Raw genomic sequence first — 20,676 nt, forward strand, 5'->3', positions numbered from 1 at the left:
TCCTGCAGCCCATTTTCCAACCCATTCACTCACTCAGCCCTCACCGAACCTGCTCCACTGCTGTCCTAGTGCCATTCAACCAACACCTCATATAACTTTGGACCCAGCTTCTATTTACAGCATGTTTTACTGTGCGTTTAGTTTATATGTTTTCTTTTCTCCTTTTTCCGCCGTCCGATTTCTTCTCTTCCTCCTAAAAGTTTTTCTTAGACTCGAAGCTCCTTGGAAAATGGAGGACAGTCAAGATGAAGATGATGAAGTGGATCCTTTTCTGAGACAAGAATTAACTCTCTAATCTAATTTAGGCTACATTTCTTTTAGATTCACTCCAGAGAGCCATCCTCTAAACCACATCTAATGTTAGTTCAAATTTCCACCAGCTCTATAGCATCATCATGACCGAGCTAAAGGCTTAAAGCCTGTTTGTCATTACGGCAGTGATCACATCAAGAGCATGTTCTTCTGAAGAGGGTGCCCACTTATCCTGCTGGTCCCCCCGCAAACACGCTACTGCAGGTTTCACGCTTTAGAACACACACCCCACATCACAACTCTACAGTTCTCAAAATGTGGCCCATGTGTCACGACTACTCTAGTGAAGATGCTAGCAAGTCTTTCTAGGCCTGGCTTTTCTGACACAGGCCATATGGATAAAGTTCAATGGTGGATACGGGGCAGTAATACAATTTGTGCACATTAGAGAGACATTAATTTGACAATGATGAAATGCATTTGGTAGTACTCTGATGTAGATCAACTATATATATATATATATATTGTTATCCAATGCATTGCATAATAGCACTAACAGCTCTACACCAGTCTCAAAGTCTGGTCTGAATAGGAGCATTACAGGTACACAATGTGCTAGAGATGAGGTCATTTATATGGGACCATGGACTGTACAAGAGTGATGGAGTAGAGGTGTCTTCTCTTAAGGATTTATGGAGAGAGACAGAGAGAGATGGACATGCTCTCAGACTGAGCAGAAGGGTCTATCTGGGGAGGGCAGTAGAAATCTGCCACGGGAGGCAGATGTGTCCAAATGTGACCCCCTCAGCAGACCCGTCCAGCCCTAAAGACTATCTAATTGACTGGCTGGTCTTCCCCATCCTCCCCCTTACCTCCTCCAAGTCCCTCTGGACTGCTATCAGATGGATGGTGTTAACTCCCAACTGATCAAGCCCCATTCACCGCTAATGAGAAAACGCTTAATGACCATAGAATGTGTGTGTTTGTGAGTGTGTATGTATTTGTGTGTGTGTGTGTGTGTTTGTGCACGTATGCATATGTGTGTTTGCACACACATGTGCGATGTAATGTTCAAGAGTGAGGTTTAAGATGAGGCTTGACCTGATACCCTGTACTATTCCACCACCCCTAACTGATGTTAATTACCCCCCTACACCCCTACCGCCTACACCCTCCACCCCATCTCACCCCAACCATGGTGAGGCATAGCATGTCCTGTACAGCTCATCAATCAGGATGAAATATCTGTTGACATCAGAGCCCCTTTCCTGGCTCTGGTTCAACAGGTTAATATCATGTATCTCAGAATATAATCCCTTGGTTGAGATCAGCCAGGGATCATTTAGTTACTTGACAGTTATAAAACATTGCAATGGTTACAAAACAAAATCCTAGATCTCCAAAATACAAATTGTTCCGAACAATATCTATACATTCACAAATGGGACAGTTCACTTCCATGTATGATGTCTCCACTGAGACCATAGAGGACGAACAGTACTGACGATTGTGTAATGACCACAATCATGTGTAACCAACACTGGGTAACAGGCAGAGAGACCTCTGGGACAGTGTGTGTGTGGGGTGTGAGACTCTGCTGGAGGTATTGACTGACTGTGGTTCCTCCATGCTGCAGTGTTCTACTGATCTATATCCAGCTCTCCCAGTGCTAGTGTATGCCTCTTCACGCCTCCACCCCACACTACACAGAGTCAGCCTAGGAGGCCTACTGGCCTGGGGCTGGGGGAACCACCACAAATAACGCTCACCAGAACACACAGAATCATATTATGAAGTACTACATCAGTGTTGGAGAAAGAAATAATGTAATTAACATAATCAGTGCCTATTTGTATTAAGAAAGAGATGGCTTGACGGGAAATGACTGTCTATGGGAGGCTGATACCATTCTCTCCCTCTCTGCTTCTCCCTCTTCCTCAATGAAGGTCTCCTTCCCAGCAGATCTATTTATATCGGTTTAAAATGGGAAACATGGAAGTCGGTCTCTGACCACCAGAACCTAAGGACCTAGTTTGCTCAGGATCCCCATGAGGGGAAGGAACCAGACACCCATTATAAAGACCCAGGACACCCAGTTAACAGCCAGAGATACCCCCTTTTAGAGCTCCGGATCCCCTCTTAAAATCCCACATTCCCTGGATGATAGTGTGTCATCTTTGGTAGAGATCAGACAGCAGGCAGCTGGTGGTGGTGGAGGAGCAGCCTGCCCCCTCCTGCCACAGGAGAGATGGCTGAGAGGAGTCATCCATCACTGCCTGGTGCCTGCCTGTGTGAGGCCCATCCACACAGGGACCCATGGCTAATGATTGCCTGGCTGACTGGAGCTGGGGTTGGGGCTGAGGCTGGGGTTGAATCTTGGAGTTTGGAGCTGGAGCTAGGGCTGGGGTTGGGGTTGGTGGGGGGTTCAATCTCAGGCTTGGGAGTGGGGTTGGAGCTGAGCCGGGGTTTTTGATGGGAATAGAGTTGGAGTTGAGGATGGGGCTGAGGATTAGTGTAGGTTTGGAGGCTGGGGATGGAGCTGGGGGTCAAGCTAAGCTCTGGGGATGATTTAGTATTGATAATAATTCTGGGGGTTGAGACCACTCTGAAAAAGCTACTTACTCATTCTGCAGTGTCTTCAGAGGTACACAACATAGATGTCAGTGCCATATTCGTTAGGTTTGTTTTGAGCTTTAGTAAAGGTCCTAGGTATTTTCTAGATATTTGTTTGAGCCAATGACAATGTGAGTATAGTAGTCTACTCTACTCTACTCACACTCTGGAGGGTTAAGCAGTGAAGAGTGTCTCTTCTTGGAAGGTGTCCTGTTCCACTCCTCCACTGAGGCTGAGAGGCTGAGGGGCCTTGTATAAGGGGGAAGGGAAACTGGAGATTTATATCCTCCACTGACACGCGCTGCTCTGGGTCTCATGTTAATGGAAAATGAGATGTTTAAGAGTCCAGGGGAGAAATACAGCTCTCCTTAAATCCTGCCTGTCAGCCTACGTAACAGCATCATAAGTATAGCCTAGCATGTTAATGCCAGTGATATGTCACATTTTCAGCATAGTTTTATCCCTCGATTTCTGTCTTTTACAGTAAACGTTTGAAGTCTTCTCAACGCAGCTTACATAAAGCCTTATGAATGTCTATGTCACGTTACGTTCATATCAAGGATTCAGCCGAGGCTGCCCCTCCTCCTTGCTCGGGCAGGCTTCGGCGTTCGTCGTCACCGGAGTACTAGCTGCCACCGATCTATGTTTCTGTGTTCTACTTGTTTTGTCTTTATCGTACACATCTGGTTCCCATTATGTTCATGATTTGTTCCCTATTTAACCCTCTGGCTCCCACAGTGTTGTGTGCGTGTTTGTTCTATGTTTGGTGTCATCGACTGGTGAGCGGTATTTGTCCTCCCTGCGTGGAGATTATGTTAATTTATTTTCAAAAGTAAAGTACGTTGTCTACTAGCTCTGTGTCCTGCGCCTGACTCCGTCCTACCGCTACACACTGACGCCTGACAGAAACACGCACCTCAAATGGAGTCAGCAGGTACATTCATTCCTTCCGGATCAGTGGAGGAACGCGTCCAGCAGCAAGCGACCATGATACAGACTCTCGGCACAGCCATGGATCGCGTGTTGAACACTATGGAGCGATGGGAGAGAGGGTTTTTTTCTACACCTCCTTCAACTACACTGCAACCCACACCGCTGTCCACCCCTTCGTCACCTGGGTCCAGTGGGATTCGGATCTCGCTCCTGAGGGCATATGATGGTACAGCTGCCGGGTGCCAGGGTTTTCTGCTCCAGGTAGAACTCTACCTGGCGACCATCCACCCGGCTCCCTCGGGATACGAGAGCGTGTCCGCCCTCATCTCCTGTCTGTCGGGGAGAGCGCTCGAGTGGGCCAACGGCGAGTGGGGAGGAATAGACGCGGCGCCAGCGCGGGATGGAATGAGAGGGCCCTGATTGACCACTACCGATGCAGCCTACGGGAGGACGTTCGGCGGAAGCTGGCCTGCAGGGACACCACCCTTAACCTGGACCAGCTGGTGGATTTGTTGATAAGGCTGGATAACCTGTTGGCCACCCGTGGACGTCCGGATCGGGGTCCGTCCATTCCATCCCCCAGCACCTCCAACCCTACACCGATGGAGCTCGGAGGTGCTGCTCTCAGGGAGACCAGAAGGGGGGCCGTTTTCTGCACCAACTGTGGCCGAAGAGGACACACTGCTGGTCGGTGCTGGGGAGGGTCCTCAGGGAGTCGAGGCAGCTGGTAGAGCACTGGTGGACCTTCCCAGGTGAGTAGGCACCTGACTCACCCAGAGCTCCCTGTTGCGCATATGTGTATTGACATAGAATTTCCTGAGATTTCTCTGCATTCCCAGCATAAGGCGCTCGTAGATTCAGGCGCAGCTGGGAACTTTATTTATCGTATATTTGCCCGTAGATTAGGGATTCCTATTGTTCCTGTTGATGTGCCCTTCCCTGTACATGCCTTAGATAGTCGCCCTTTAGGGTCAGGCCTGATTAGGGAGGACACAGCTCCACTGGATGAAAATGCAGGAGGGTCATGAGGAGAGAATTAGTCTCTTTCTGATCGATTCTCCTGCATTTCCAGTGGTGTTGGGGCTTCCCTGGTTAACCTCTCATGACCCCACGATTTCATGGCAACAGAGGGCTCTCAAGGGATGGTCACGTCAGTGCTCGGGGAGGTGTGTAGGTGTTTCCATAGGGGCAACTACGGTGGAAAGTCCAAACCAAGTATCCACTATGCACATTCCCCCCGAATATGCCGATTTGTCTCTCGCCTTCTGTAAAAAGAAGGCGACTCAATTACCACCCCATCGACAGGGGGATTGTGCGATAAATCTCCAGGTAGGCGCTGCACTTCCCCGGAGTCATGTGTATCCTCTGTCACAGGAGGAGACGGCTGCTATGGAAACATATGTCTCCGAATCTCTGGGACAGGGATACATTCAGCCTTCCACTTCACCTGCCTCCTCGAGTTTATTTTTTGTGAAGAAGAAGGATGGAGGTTTACGCCCGTGCATTGACTACCTTGGTCTCAATCAGATCACTGTTAAGTACAGTTATCCACTACCTCTCATTGCTAGTGTGACGGAGTCATTGCACGGGGCGCGCTCCAAATTGGATCTCAGGAGCGCGTACAACCTGGTGCGTATCCAGGGGGGGGATGAGTGGAAGACGGCATTTAGTACCACATTTGGGCACTATGAGTACCTCGTCATGCCGTACGGGTTGATGAATGCTCCATCAGTCTTCCAATCCTTTGTCGATGATATTTTCAGGGACCTGTACGGACAGGGTGTAGTGGTGTACATAGATGACATTCTCATATACTCCGCTTCACGAGCCGAGCATGTGTCCCTGGTGCGCAAGGTGCTTGGTCGACTGTTGGAACATGACCTGTACGTCAAGGCGGAGAAATGTCTGTTCTTTCAACAGTCCGTCTCCTTCCTAGGGCACCACCTGTCCGTGTCAGGGGTGGAGATTGAGATTGACCGCATTTCGGCCGTGCGTAATTGGCCGACTCCAACCACGGTTAAGGAGGTGCAGCGATTCTTAGGGTTTGCCAACTACTACCAGAGGTTTATCCGGGGCTTTGGTCAGGTAGCGGCTCCCATTACCTCCTTGCTGAAGGGGAGACCGGTGCGACTGCAGTGGTCAGCTGAGGCAGACAGGGCTTTTGGTCACCTGAAGGACCTGTTCACCTCGGCTCCTGTGCTGGCTCATCCGGATCCCTCCTTGGCATTCACAGTAGAGGTGGACGCGTCCGAGGCTGGGATAGGAGCTGCACTGTCTCAGAGCTCAGGTACGCCACCAAAGCTCCGCCCCTGTGCTTTATTTTCGAAGAAGCTCAGCCTGCGGAGCGCAACTATGATGTGGGGGACCGGGAGCTGTTAGCTGTTGTCCAGGCTCTGAAAGCGTGGAGGCATTGGCTTGAGGGGGCTAAACACCCTTTCCTCATTTTGACTGACCACCGCAATCTGGAGTACATCCGGGCGGCGAGGAGACTGAACCCTCGCCAGGCAAGGTGGGCCATGTTTTTCACCCATTTTGTGTTCACCCTTTCTTACAGACCAGGTTCTCAGAACACTAAGGCAGACGCTCTGTACCGGCTGTATGACAGAGAGGAGTGGTCCTCTGTAGCTCAGCTGGTAGAGCACGGCGCTTGTAACGCCAAGGTAGTGGGTTCGATCCCCGGGACCACCCATACACAAAAAATGTATGCACCCATGACTGTAAGTCGCTTTGGATAAAAGCGTCTGCTAAATGGCATATTATATTATTATTATTATTATTATTAGAGGTCCATGGAGCTCACTCCCATACTTCCGGCTTCTTGTCTGGTGGCACCGGTGGTGTGGGAGGTTGACGCGGACATCGATCGGGCGTTATGTACGGAACCCACTCCCCCCCAGTGTCCAGAGGGTCGTATGTACGTTCCATTAGATGTCCACGATCGATTAATCTATTGGGCTCACACGTCACCCTGGCATCGGTCGGAGAGTGCACTTAGATGGAAGTACTGGTGGCCCACTTTAGCTAAGGACGTGAGGGTTTATATTTCCTCCTGCTCGGTGTGCGCCCAGTGCAAGGCACCTAGACACCTGCCCAGAGGGAAATTACAACCCCTACCCGTTCCACAACGGCCGTGGTCCCACCTATTGGTGGACTTCGTTACGGACCTTCCCCCGTCACAAGGGAACATCACGATCCTGGTCGTTGTGGATCGGTTTTCTAAGTCCTGCCGTCTCATTCCTTTGCCCGGTCTCCCTATGGCCCTACAGATTGCGGAGACCCTATTTACACACGTCTTCCGGCACTACGGGGTACCTGAGGATATAGTGTCTGATCGGGGTTCCCAGTTCACCTCAAGGGTCTGGAGGGCGTTCATGGAACGTCTGGTGGTCTCGGTCAGCCTGACCTCAGGGTTTCACCCCGAGAGTAATGGGCAGGTGGAAAGAGTAAACCAGGATGTGGGTAGGTTTCTGCGGTCCTATTGCCAGGACCGGCTGGGGGAGTAGTCGGTTTTCATCCCCTGGGCAGAGATGGCCCAAAACTCCCTCCGCCACTCCTCCACTAACCTTTCTCCATTTCAGTGTGTATTAGGTTATCAGCCGGTCCTGGCACCATGGCATCAGAGACAGATCGAGGTACCTGCGGTGGATGAATGGTTTTGGCACTCGGAGGAGACCTGGAACGCTGCCCATGTACGCCTGCAACGACCATCAGGCGACAGAAGGTGAGCGCCGACCGCCACCGCAGTGAGGCCCCGGTGTATGCACCGGGGGACCGGGTCTGGCTCTCGACCCGAAACCTGCCCCTTCGCCTGCCCTGCCGGAAGCTGGGTCGGCGGTTTGTTGGGCCATTTAAAGTCCTGAGGAGATTGAACAAGGTTTGTTATAGGTTACAACTTCCTCCTGATTACCGTATTAACCCCTCGTTCCATGTGTCTCTCCTCAGGCCGGTGGTAGCTAGTCCACTCCAGGAGTCTGAGGTACGGGAGGTTCCTCCGCCCCCACTGGACATCGAGGGGGCACCGGCATACTCGGTCCGTTCCATCCTGAATTCGAGGCGTCGGGTGAGGGGCCTGCAGTATCTCGTGGAGTGGGAGGGGTACGGTCCGGAGGAACGGTGCTGTGTCCCTAGGAGGGACATATTTGATCCCTCCATGTTGAGGGATTTCCACCGTCGTCATCCGACTCGCCCTGCGCCGCGTCCTCCTGGCCGTCCCCGAGGCCGGTGTCGGCGCACGGCTCAAGGGGGGGGTACTGTCACGGATTCAGCCGAGGCTGCCCCTCCTCCTTGCTCAGGCAGGCTTCGGCGTTCGTCGTCACCGGAGTACTAGATGCCACCGATCTATGTGTCTGTGTTCTACTTGTTTTGTCTTTATTGTACACACCTGTTTCCCATTATGTTCATGATTTGTTTCCTATTTAACCCTCTGGCTCCCACTGTGTTGTGTGCGTGTTTGTTCTATGTTTGGTGTCATCGACTGGTGAGCGGTATTTGTCCTCCCTGCGTGGAGATTATGTTAATTTATTTTCACAAGTAAAGTACGTTGTCTACTATCTCTGTGTCCTGCGCCTGACTCTGACCTACCGCTACACACTGACGCCTGACAGTTCACTACATAGACTGAGACTGGAAGTGGGATCTAATGCATCAGGTACATCCATCGGCAAGAGGCCTACAGTAGCCACAGTAAAGAATAAAAGTCTCCTTCATGTATTTGAAGTCATTGGTATGCAGCTAGCGACCTGCCATTTTAAACCAGATAAAATTAATACGCAATGGACACCCAGTGTATCGGCACTCAAACACTGTCTTCCCCCTCACCACCCAAACACTGAAAGGTCTGCCAATGAAATACATTCACAAGGCTCTACCTAAGGTCTGTGGGAAAAATACTTTGGTCACAATCCTGTATTCATTTCCCAGAGAGGTCTGATTCATACTCATTGTCCAATCACAGCCACTCTTTGTCTGTCCGAGCTGACATTCCCAGAATGCCCACATGCCTCAGATGCTTCCCTCTTCCTTGTTTCTTCAATTCTGTGTCTGTTTACTTTCTAAAGGGCTTTTTCTGCCCTCTTTTCTCGGCCCCAACGCCCAGACCTCTGTAGGAGGTTAATGGAGCTGGGACTGGCTGGCCTCTACCTGATGCCCTGCCACTGATTACTATGGTACCATAGGGTTTATCTTTGTCCATTGCACACTATGATTGAACCTAGTGTATCTAGCTAATATAAGCTAAGTGTCTCTACATTTACATTTACATTTACGTCATTTAGCAGACGCTCTTATCCAGAGCGACTGTCTATGACAATGCTGATAATGTCAGTATCAAGATTTGCCTTAATACAGGCATGTTCATTTTAATATTACATATATTATGCAATTTCAATATGCTGCTGCCATGTCAGAGGCCATACTCTATTCTAGGACCCATGCAGCACACGAGTTATGTCATCACTAATGGCTAACCCTTCTGTCACCACCACCACCAAGCCTGCAATGACAAGCCTGGAGATGCTTATCACCGGATGGCCCTGTTGACCACGCTCTCCCCCAACTAACCCCCCAACCCACCCAGACTAAAGCTAGAAAACCTAAAGACCTAAACCAACAGCAGGGCAGATAAACGCAGGCCTGTATAAACCACCGCAGCCTCCCTTCCTCCTGAACACAAAACCCAATAGCCTGCCTTTCCATGTTAGAGAATGCATTAGGATTTCCTCCAGGAAAGGATGAGTATTGTGTTAGCTAATCCTGGTTCTGTGGTCTTAGCTGGCTAAACCAGGCTCTATGTCAGGGTAAGGGTTAGCATCGTGGGGCTTTCACAGAGGAAGAGGTTGATTCCGGGAGAAAGATTCACTCTGTCGTCATTTTTGCTGGTAATTCTAATAAATTGTTATAATCACAAGAGTATCACTGCAAATGGTTTACTTCAGCCAACATATGGATGCACATGACATAAATAATAAGTCTAGCAATTCATTTCAAAATGTTTGTTTTTTTCTTCATATTTTGATACCCGACTCATGTTCCTCAACTTCTTTCCATTCTGGGCCAGTTTTTTGTCACTTGATCGGTTAGACACAGTGGAACAATATTTAGGCAATATTTAGTAAGTGATTTGTAACGTTATAGCCTGCAGATTATGTTAATTGTACAGCACACAAGGCCTGCCTATTAAATCTCAAACAGAACAGCCCATATCATGTCTTCCCCTGCCTGGCACTCCTCGGAGATACACTCTGCCTCTCATATCTGGTCTGGAAGGAGCCCAAAATCCTCCGGCAAACCCAAATTTGTGTAACAAGATCTGGACCCCGAGACGCACGCCTGCCACAACAAATTGGCCTCATGTATAGAGGGAGAAAAGAAGAGAGGGGTGGAGGAAGGGATGGAGAGGGGGAGGCTAGTGAAGATGTAAGCTAGCGGAGGGAGGTAATCTTAGAGCTGCCGTGGCCTGGAGGGGCCCTGCCCCCTGATGCTCCAGTGTTTGGCCCCGGCTCAAATCACAGCCCATGTGAAGACAAACATCACGTCTGCTTCGATTAGCCTTGCAGCACAGCACTCCTCTCCTGGTAGGCAGAGAAGAGCATGGGGGAGCGCGACAGACAGCAGAGCCTCTCTCTGTGTGTAGAGAGGGAGTGGAGCTTCATTTCTGTTTTCTCTATTTCAAAGTTAATCTTTCTCAAAACCTGTACTTAGATTCACTCACACATATACTTTGCAGTGGCGTGAGTTGAAGGTGTTTTCAAACAGTGTGGAATCAGGTGAATATAGCTCCTAGTAATAATATATGACTGTATGTCGCTTTGGATAAAAGCATCTGCTAAATGGCATATTATATTATTATTATATTATTATTATATTATTATAACTGTATTAGCTAAGTCAGTTATTTTCACGGGAGCACTGTGTTTCATGGATCTGCCCTTAGGGGCCACAGGGGAATAGGGGGGCTACTGTACCCATGGATCTGCCCTTAGGGGCCACAGGGGGATAGGGGGGCTACTGTACCCATGGATCTGCCCTTAGGGGCCACAGGGGGATAGGGGGGCTACTGTACCCATTGAGGTGTGGGTGGTGTTGTTTCTTTTTCTCTCCAGATGTGTAATGAAGTAGTGTTTTTGACCTGCATGTTTAGAAAAGCTCCAAACCAAATGGGCCTTTTGGGCCACGTTTGGCTACCTTTTTTGGCATAGCCCTAGTAGTGTGCTTTTAAACTGACAGATCGTCACACACACTCACACACACACACACACACACACACACACACACACACACACTCACACACACACACACACACACACACTCACACACATACACTCTCTCACACACACACACACACACAGAATGGACCTTTCTCTCTGTATTTCTTATTTCGCTCTGTTTTCCTGTTTCTGCCTGGCAGCAGGTGTGAGTGTGAGATGTATGTGTCCCCGTAACGTAAAGCGGCGCTGCCTGCAAATTTACTGTTTCCCTGTAAATCACAGCTTTCTCTTGTATGCCGTCCAACACACATCCACCTCCACCGTATAATGTTTTCATTTCCCTGGCCATGTTTTCTCTACAATAAAGGTGCGAATGAAATCGCTTGTCCACCTGCCAAAAGAATTACTGCAGCACTGAGAAGTACCGTCTGGATGGCATTGATTGTTGTGTATTTCTTTCCCTCCATCCATCCCACTCTCTCTCTCTCTAGTTTAGTTTTTATTTTACTTCAGCTTTATTTATTTAATCATTATGTGGTGCTAATTGGCCTCAGCTTCCTGTTCCCTTCATTTCAGGTGGAAAAGAAAAGGGGGTAAGAATAACCTCTTTCAGAGTGGGACTGCATGTGGAAAGACGAACAGGCTGCACCCAGAGAGGGTACACCGTACCAAGGCTGCCCTCAGCAGCCATCCTGGTCAACAGGCAGCTAGTGATCAACAGAACTGGTCAAGGGGATGCAAGCACACCTCATGGACTTTAAATGGCTGAATCCATCCACCAATCCATCCAACCATCCATCTGTCCGTCAATCCGTCCATCAGTCCCACAATGTAACCCTTCATCCCCTCACAACTGCTCTTTATTTGACCTAGATCATGCACCCTTTGCTCACAGATATGATACATATCTTTAGATCTGCACCAATTTGTAAGTCGCTCTGGATAAGAGCGTCTGCTAAATGACGTAAATGTAAATGTCTAGATCTGGTTCATATGAACCTCACCCTGATCTCCAAATAAGGGAATTCCTCCCACAAGAAGTGTGTGTTATCAATCGGTTGAGTGCCTGCCTGCTGTTAGGTGATTAGAAAGCCTCTTCACCTCAATGAGCTGGGTCAGGTCAACTACCAAGCACAGGAAATCAGTCATCGATTTGGATTTATTTGGTTTAAAAGACATATACAATAATATGTACAATGTGGACCCAGAGGATAGTACTTAAAATTATTAATTAAAACACTTGTTTCCAAAGAGGTCCTCGATGGTAAAAACAAATAACACATATACATTACGTTAATTCATATTGACATCCTAAAAAGTGGCACTAATCCCTAACCTAGGAAACAAGCTATATATTTATTGCACATCATCCTTATCTTTCAAATAATTGCAACCTGACCAGCAGTCGGGGTCATAATGTTAGAGGACTTTTTTAGAGCTACCTTGGTCACCTCAGATGACAATCAGGTTGACTTTGACATGTACCTTTGATAGGTCTGGCACAATACAGACTTTTTGTTGTAACAGACACAAACTTGGGTCATAATAAATCAGTGATAGCTCAATTAAACCAAATAGAGATTAATCATTCCTTGTTCCTAATTCCTTATTTTGGTGTAATTTTTTTTTGGTTTGTGTTTTCATGTTCCAGTGGTGAAGGGATATGTTTGGAAATGACCCACGTTGAATGAAACAACTATAAACTACCACTGTAGTAATTTTTCTGTCTCAAAGGAAAACTGTCAGTACATTTTTCTATGAATTTAATGGATTTTAATGGAGGGATTTCTTTGCCATACCAATCTAGTTTATTGTGCAAGTATTAAAGACTGAAGAGAGTTGACGCACTCAGAAACAGCTGCCCATGAAATTCACAGACACAATTGTCCCAGAGACGGCAATGGCCCAACGCTTGACTGGCTACACACTGTACAGACTCAGCTTAATTTAGTAAATTGATTTGAGTTTGAGAAACAAATAATATTGTTTGCTGATAATAGGCATACACAAGAGTAAATACCCACATAAACCTCAGTATGTGACATTCTCATCGACCGTCTCATACTGTTAGCATACTGTTAACCTGGTTGACACTAAACTACACACCATATGATATCACTATACTACACATCAAATCACAGTGGTAGAAAACCCCACATGTATCATTATAAACTGTACATGGCTCATTGTACCAGTGCCAGGGTGATTTGGGTTTTGATCACAGTGTTGCTCACCCTGTTGTACATTTTTTATTTTCCCGTCCATAAAGGCACACCTCCCTCCCCCTCTCCCCCAACAATGTCCCCCCCACCCCTCTGGTCCCCCCAGCCCGCCGGCCATAATCGGTCTAAACAGGATCAGAAGAACCAGAGTTGGCCACGGATAAAAGAAACACTCCCATTCAGGTGTGACACTGCAGTCTAAGGGCTCATAAAAAACACTTTTATATCATAAAAGTTAGTGTTCGTGTGGCCCTCATAAGCCTTGGTTTTCTCAAGTCAAGCAATGAGCTTTCAATTATACTTTATGCCGGCTGTCCAATTTGTGACACTAACAACTCTCCTTTATATTGGAGATCCAGAGATATCGCTGTCCTCTGTCAAATGACCCCTTGCAAGTCAATGGCCCACTTGATTATGACCATTTTGACACCAATGTAGTTATACTTGGAAGCAGTTTACTCAAAAAGTAGTTGGGAATCCATCAAACATCAAACCAACCATCTAATATATATGATTAATGTGCTTAAAGCAAATCAACAAAAATGTACAATGTGAATTAGAATTTAAATGAGGTAAGATTTGTATTTGTATTTCTTAACGTAACACACAGCAGAAACATTGAGGGGACTTCCACTGGGCTTTCATAGTGGTGAACATGCTGCTTCACAACCATATATAGTCACATTGTCATGTTTTGGGTTACTAGGTTTTTGTCCACAAAGCAACTCTACACTCCAAATGACTGTTTAACCTCAAAGTGACTTCTATCTCAGCCACAGAATGACTGCGTGGTCCACTGAAACACTTCAGCTTTCTGTTATTCATCACAATACTGATTTTATCTTTACTGGAACCACAATGACAAGCCAGCCCATTGTAGTATAGTGGAAATGCTCACCATCATCTATTAAAACATGCTTGCTGTCACATACAGTATTCTAATTATGTTCTGAAGACATACACTGCAACATTTCGTATAGGAAGTGGGTTTACATTTTTACATTTTTAGTCATTTAGCCAAATAGCCAAATTGACACATTGTGCATTATGACAATCAACCCACAATCCGCATTTTCATTCAGCCTCCCAAAAGTCTGCATCCCTCTTTGAAGCAGTGTTTTCTCTCTCTCTCTCTCTCTCTCTCTCTCTCTCTCTCTCTCTCTCTCTCTCTCTCTCTCTCTCTCTCTCTCTCTCTCTCTCTCTCTCTCTCTCTCTCTCTCTCTCTCTCTCTCTCTCTCTCTCTCTCTCTCTCTCTCTCTCTCTCTCTCTCTCTCTCTCTCTCTCTCTCTCACACATACACACGCACACACACACACACACACACACACACACACACACACCACAGGCCTTGATGGTGTTAATTAATCATTTGTGACTGTCAGCATGCCAACTGAGCTATATTTCAGCCAAATGTGCCAGAGCACGTCCCAAAAAGGACACCTTGCGTACACACACTCACACACAATGTGTGCACAAAAAAACACATCTTCTAACTAACAGACACGTATGCATTAAGCATGCACAGACACTTACACACACACACACACACACACACTATGCTTTACCACACTATATACTTTACAGTCACTTCATTGTGTGTGCACAGAGTAAAACATCTCCCAGATAAGGAGCATTCAGGGTTTTCTGGCCTCCCTCTAATGTTCTGCTGGTTTTGTAATAATCCTGTTCTCCTCTCACGGGGACAGATATCATCCATCTCCAGGCCATCAATCTCTCTGCTGTATATTTTCTAAAGCACTTTCGCAACTCTAAACTCGTCTCATTGTCTGCGTGAATACTGGGCTAAGGTGCAGGTTCTTGCCACCAGCTGCAGAGGGCAAAGTGAAGTTGGCTGTGGCGAACGAGGCTGTGACTGTAAGATTAACCCTTAGCCTCCTCTGCAAACCTTCCCCGCTCTGCTTTGTGCCCTTGGTGCAGAGGTGGGTTATTAGCTGCGTCTCTCCCCGGAGCATTTCCAGAACACAAGGGGTTAACAAAGAGACTTCCTGTGTTGGCAGCGGGCCCAGGTCAGGACATGCCTCTGGTCGGAGAGGTGCAGGCTGGGAAACATCTGTGTGGCAGCGTCATGAAGGACACACACACACAGAAAGACACACAGATGTTCGTGCACACACACACACCCACACAACCACACTGTACACTTCATTGCTTGTCTATTTTCCCATTTGAAGACGTAAAGATATGGAGATGTGTGATTCGTCAGGGCCATAATGTTCCAAATCTAGTACAAACTGGCCTACCTCTGAATTATTACTATGTTATATGGTTTAAGGGAAGACGGAACTGAAGACTGATGTCACATGTCAAACATCAAATATCCTTAGGTGCTAGAATAAGTGGAACCTGCACACAGCTTTCTCCTTGGGTTGAATGAGACAGATTTTCTGATTTTCCATGGCTTCGATTCAGTCAGTACGACACTACGTTATAAGGACTGCATTCGTATAGGCCTATAGTGCCAATGTGTCAACGCACTTTCAACTGCATTTTAGATTTAGAATTTAGTCTTAAGCTCTCAATTGCCTATTCTTCTACGTTATTACTGTCTCTCAGTCGGGCCTATAATGAGTAAATGGATGTAACCCACAAAAGGTGTGGCCCATTCACATACCCATACACCATAATGTATATGTAGGTTGGTAACCCCGTTTTGGAGCGAAGCCACTGGTATATGACTGGAATTGAATGGTTAGTCCCTGTAAAAAACTTTACTGCCCTTCGTCTGGTGGAGAGATTTATTTTTCTTAATCTCTCTCTCAACGTTGAATGATGTGTTGCACGGTGTGTAACAGGGACCCTTTGTTTATTTAAGGCCTTGGTTGCCAGACGCAGCGCGGTGCGCCACACTAGATGCCTGCTGATAGGTCTGTGCCCCAGAGCGGTCGACTAAATGAAAATCACAACACTTCAAAACAGCAGGGGACAAAACATCTGTTGCACATCAGCGGTGCTGTGGAGATGTGGAGAGAAACATACTGTCCAGTACAGAGGGGTGGTGTTGTATACAGAACAATAGAATCAGAGAAGAATAGAACAGGATTGATTCAGGCTCAGTGATTTTGATTCAGGGGAACACATGGCGCTCTGTCTTTCTCTTCTCTTTCTCCTCTCTGTCCTTGTGCTAAGGTGTTGACTGTGTTCAAAGTGGTTGTGATTACAGTGGAGAGGTTACTCAGTACAGACTGAGAGGGGGTAGGTATTAGGTAGTGCAGAGTGGTCCCTGTGGGGTAATGGCTGAGTGGGGAGGATGTAGTTTACTGCCCCCTGCCCATGCCACTGTGTCCACTCATCTGCTGCAGGTGTGACTGACTCCCCTAGCTGTCTGAAACAGTGAATCCTCTCTTTGTGTACCTCCTCCCCCCATCGCTTTGTGACTCTACCGGGAAGGGTGCGCCTTTACCAGTAAAACACCTCTTCTAGGCATCACGCCCCTATCTCCCCAGCTCAGCCTATCCCCATTCCCCGACACTCCTAACTGTGGAGAGGATTTTGGTCATTAGCTATGGCAACTGCAATCCTCTAAATCAATACTGTTTTCTTTGCTTTTGCTGTCCTGCTACAGAACTTCAACTGGCAAAGATAGAACTCTTACACAAGACAAACAAACTTGTGATATTGAGTAATATTGAGTACTATTGAGGTGTGTCAATAAACTGTATCTTCAACCGTTCTTATGTCATCATCCCACAGTATATCTAAGAACACACTTCAATCTTATCAAAATAATTAGATGCAAACAAACCCATATGTGGTTTTATTTAACCTAAACTGATGAAAGGCAGTCAGGTGACAGTGAGGTAATATTCAGTGTCACTTTACGTGGTTAATCTTTGCTCTGTTGTTGAAGCGAATCTTTCTGCAAAAGAGAGTGCAGATGGTCTGCCGAATGTTTCACATTTACACATATCAAACTAACTATATACTGTAAATACTAGTTTACATGGCCCCTCAATCTTAGTAGAAATAATTGATCTGACCAATAACGCAATATGGCCTGGGGGAATGATTTGAGTGTGACACCGTGTCTTTACACCATCCCCAAGGACACTAATGTGATGGATCCATGGACCCTCTCTCTCCTTCATAACAAACTGATAGTGACCCCAGTCCAAGACACTGAGAAAACAGGCTGGGGAGATACTGGACATTGGCAGATAAAGTAAAGGCAGCTAGAGTCTGTGGACCTAGCCCTCTGGAGAGGGGACTTGAGTTCAGGGAAAAGCAGACAGGGTCCATATGGAGTTAATCTCGCATTGCCATACCTCTAAAATCACGTTGATGTATTGCAAAAACGGTTTGAATGGTCTGATGATTTTAAGAACCCTGCCCCCATACATATAAATCACATACTGTCGGCCACACTTAATAACTTGAAAACTAGCACTTGAAATTAGCATATGCAACAACTACCTGGACACTTTACATGTAGAAGGGGTGCTTTGTGTTATGTGAGTCACTGTTTTCCGTCCAGGTAGTTGTTGCATATGCTAATTTCAAGTGCTAGTTTTCAAGTTATTAAGTGTGGCCGACAGTATGTGATTTATATTTATTGAAAATGAAAGTGGATTTCGCTGATAAAGTCAAAAGTCACAACACAATAAAAAACACTCTGGTGACAAACACACTTTTTTCGTTGTCTCCATTCGTCCACATGGCTGCTGGCTCTGATTTGCTACCAGTGAAAATATTGTGAAGATTGCCCATTATTCTGTTTTTGTAAGGACCCAAAAAACAGAGGCAGTGTGAGAAAATATTAAAGTAAGTAAATAAATGTTTTAAATGTTAAACGAAAAAGACATTACAGACAAAATACTTTATAATTTACAGTACATACATTTAAAAACATGAACATGTAGTGTGTGTGTCTGCATCGATCAGTTACACATACTTGTCATTACATACACACAACAAGTACGTCACATGAGGAGAGGCGTTGTGTCGTGAGGTGTTGCTTTATTTCTTTTTTTTAAAACCAGGTTTGCTGTTCACTTGCGCTATATAAGATGGAAGGGAGTTCCATGCACTCATGGCTCTGTATAATACTCTACGTTTCCTTGAATTTGTTCTGGACCTGGGGACTGTGAAAATATCCCTGGTGGCATGTCTGGTGGGGTAAGTGTGTGTCAGTGCTGTGTGTAAGTTGACTATGCAAACAATTTGGAATTTCCAACACATTAATGTTCCACACTGATTCATGTTCCACAACTCTTAACCAAGTGAGACTGGCATGCATAGTATAAATATTAGCCCTCTGATTACAATGAAGAGCAAGATGTGCTGCTCTGTTCTGGGCCAGCTGAAGCTTAATTTAGTCTTTATTTGCAGCACTTGACCATATGACTGGACAATAATCAAGATAAGATAAAACTAGAACCTGCATGACTTGCTTTGTGGAGTGTGGTGTCAAAAAAGCAGAGCATCTCTTTATTATGGTCAGACCTCTCCCCATCTTTATAACCATTGAATCTATATGTGTTGACCATGCCAGTTTCCAATCTAAGGTAACACCAAGTAATTTAGTCTCCTTAACTCAACAGCCACAACATTCATTTCCAGATTCAGCTGAGGTCTAGAACTTAAGGAATGATTTGTACCAAATACAGTGCTCTTAGTTTTAGAGATGTTCAGGACCCGTTTATTACTAGCCACCCATTCCAAAACAGACTGCAACTCTTTGTTAAGGGTTTCAGTGACTTCATTAGCTTTGGTTGCTGATGCACATGCTTTGTTTAATGCCAGTGGCAGGTCATTGGTAAAAATAGAAAAGAGTAAAGGGCCTAGAGAGCTGCCCTGCGGTACACCACACTTTACATGTTTGACATTAGAGAAGTTTCCATTAAAGAAAACCCTCTGAGTTCTATTAGATAGATAGCTCTGAATCCACAATGTGGCAGAGGTTGGAAAGCCATAACAGATACGTTTTCTCAACAACAGGTTATGGTCAATAATATCAAAGGCTGCACTGAAATCTAACAGTACAGCTCCCACAGTCTTCTTATTATCAATTTCTTTCAACCAATCATCAGTCATTTGTGTCAGTGCAGTACATGTTGAGTGCCCTTCTCTATAAGCATGCTGAAAGTCTGTTGTTAATTTGTTTACAGAGAAGTCACATTGTATTTGGTCAAACACCATTTTTTCCAACAGTTTGCTAAGAGCTGGCAGCAAGCTGATAGGTCTGCTGTTAGAACCAGTAAAGGCCGCTTTACCACTCTTGGGTAGCGGACTGACTTTGGCTTCCCTCCAGGCCTGAGGACAAAGACTTTCCTCTAGGCTCAGATTAAAGATATTACAGATAGTAGAGGCTATAGAGTCAGCTACCATCCTCAGTAGCTTTCCATCTAAGTTGTCAATGCCAGGAGGTTTGTCATTATTGATTGATAACAATAATTTTTACACCAGATATCTTCATGTAATTATTGTAAATTAAAAACGCAGTCTCCAAAGTCATTTGTAGATAACAGCCATGGAAACGGATGAAAATGCAGCTCCAGCTGTCAGTAAAGGGACAGTGTAGGCTACTGGATAGGGTAGGTAATTTTGTGGGAGGACATTATGAAAATATTCTCCAGTTCCAGTCCCTAGAGGGTTAAACTTTGAGGACAGAGAGATAATAGCAACATGCTATTCAGTGCTGTCTAATTTGAGTATAATGAAGCCTGTTTCTTTGTGATGTTTTCTGACCTCAGATATGGAAAGCTGTGAAAGCCTGTTTGCAGATGAAGAGAGGTCCCAATGAATGTCCCAAGAGACTAAAGGTATATCCTATATTTCATGGGTTATAGGTGTAGGCCTACCTGTGTTGGCAAATGTTGTATTTAAAAAAAATACAGTTAAACATCACACACATGGTATAAACCTATTACAACTGGAGTAGGCCAACGCTGCTGGAGGTCTACTGGGTGTGCAGGGTTCTGTTTCAACTTATCAAATCAACATTATGAAAATAAGGAGATGACAATTAGAGCTACAGGAGATGAGCATTACAGGTAACATTGTATGAGGTTTATGTTATTTTATTTCATACATTTTAGCAATGTTACTTGCAAAAAGATTACAGTTGTTCCAATAGAGTGTATATGGTTGCTCTATGTATCACTGACCCTGGATAAGCTAGCGACTGGGCTAACACAGCTAACCTTTTTGGTCAATAATATGCTTTTAATTATTATGTTGTTTGTCTTTATAATTGTGAGAGAAATGTAACTAGCTAGTAGCCAGCTAGTTAGTTATACCTAGGTAGCTTACAAGGTTAGCTGACTTTTTTTTAAACTAACATTGTGGCTAGCTACTTCTTGTCACTCATGCTAGCTTTTACAGTCAAATATCGCTTCAGAAACATAAACATGAAAAATATTGATATGTCCAGCATTGTAGACCATTTCTCCCCTCTTACTGCAGCTTTAGATTATCTCGAAATAACAGAGAAA

Source organism: Coregonus lavaretus, assembly GCF_964263955.1.
Source record: "Coregonus lavaretus genome assembly, chromosome: 37".
In the NCBI taxonomy this organism is placed as follows: Eukaryota; Metazoa; Chordata; class Actinopteri; order Salmoniformes; family Salmonidae; genus Coregonus; species Coregonus lavaretus.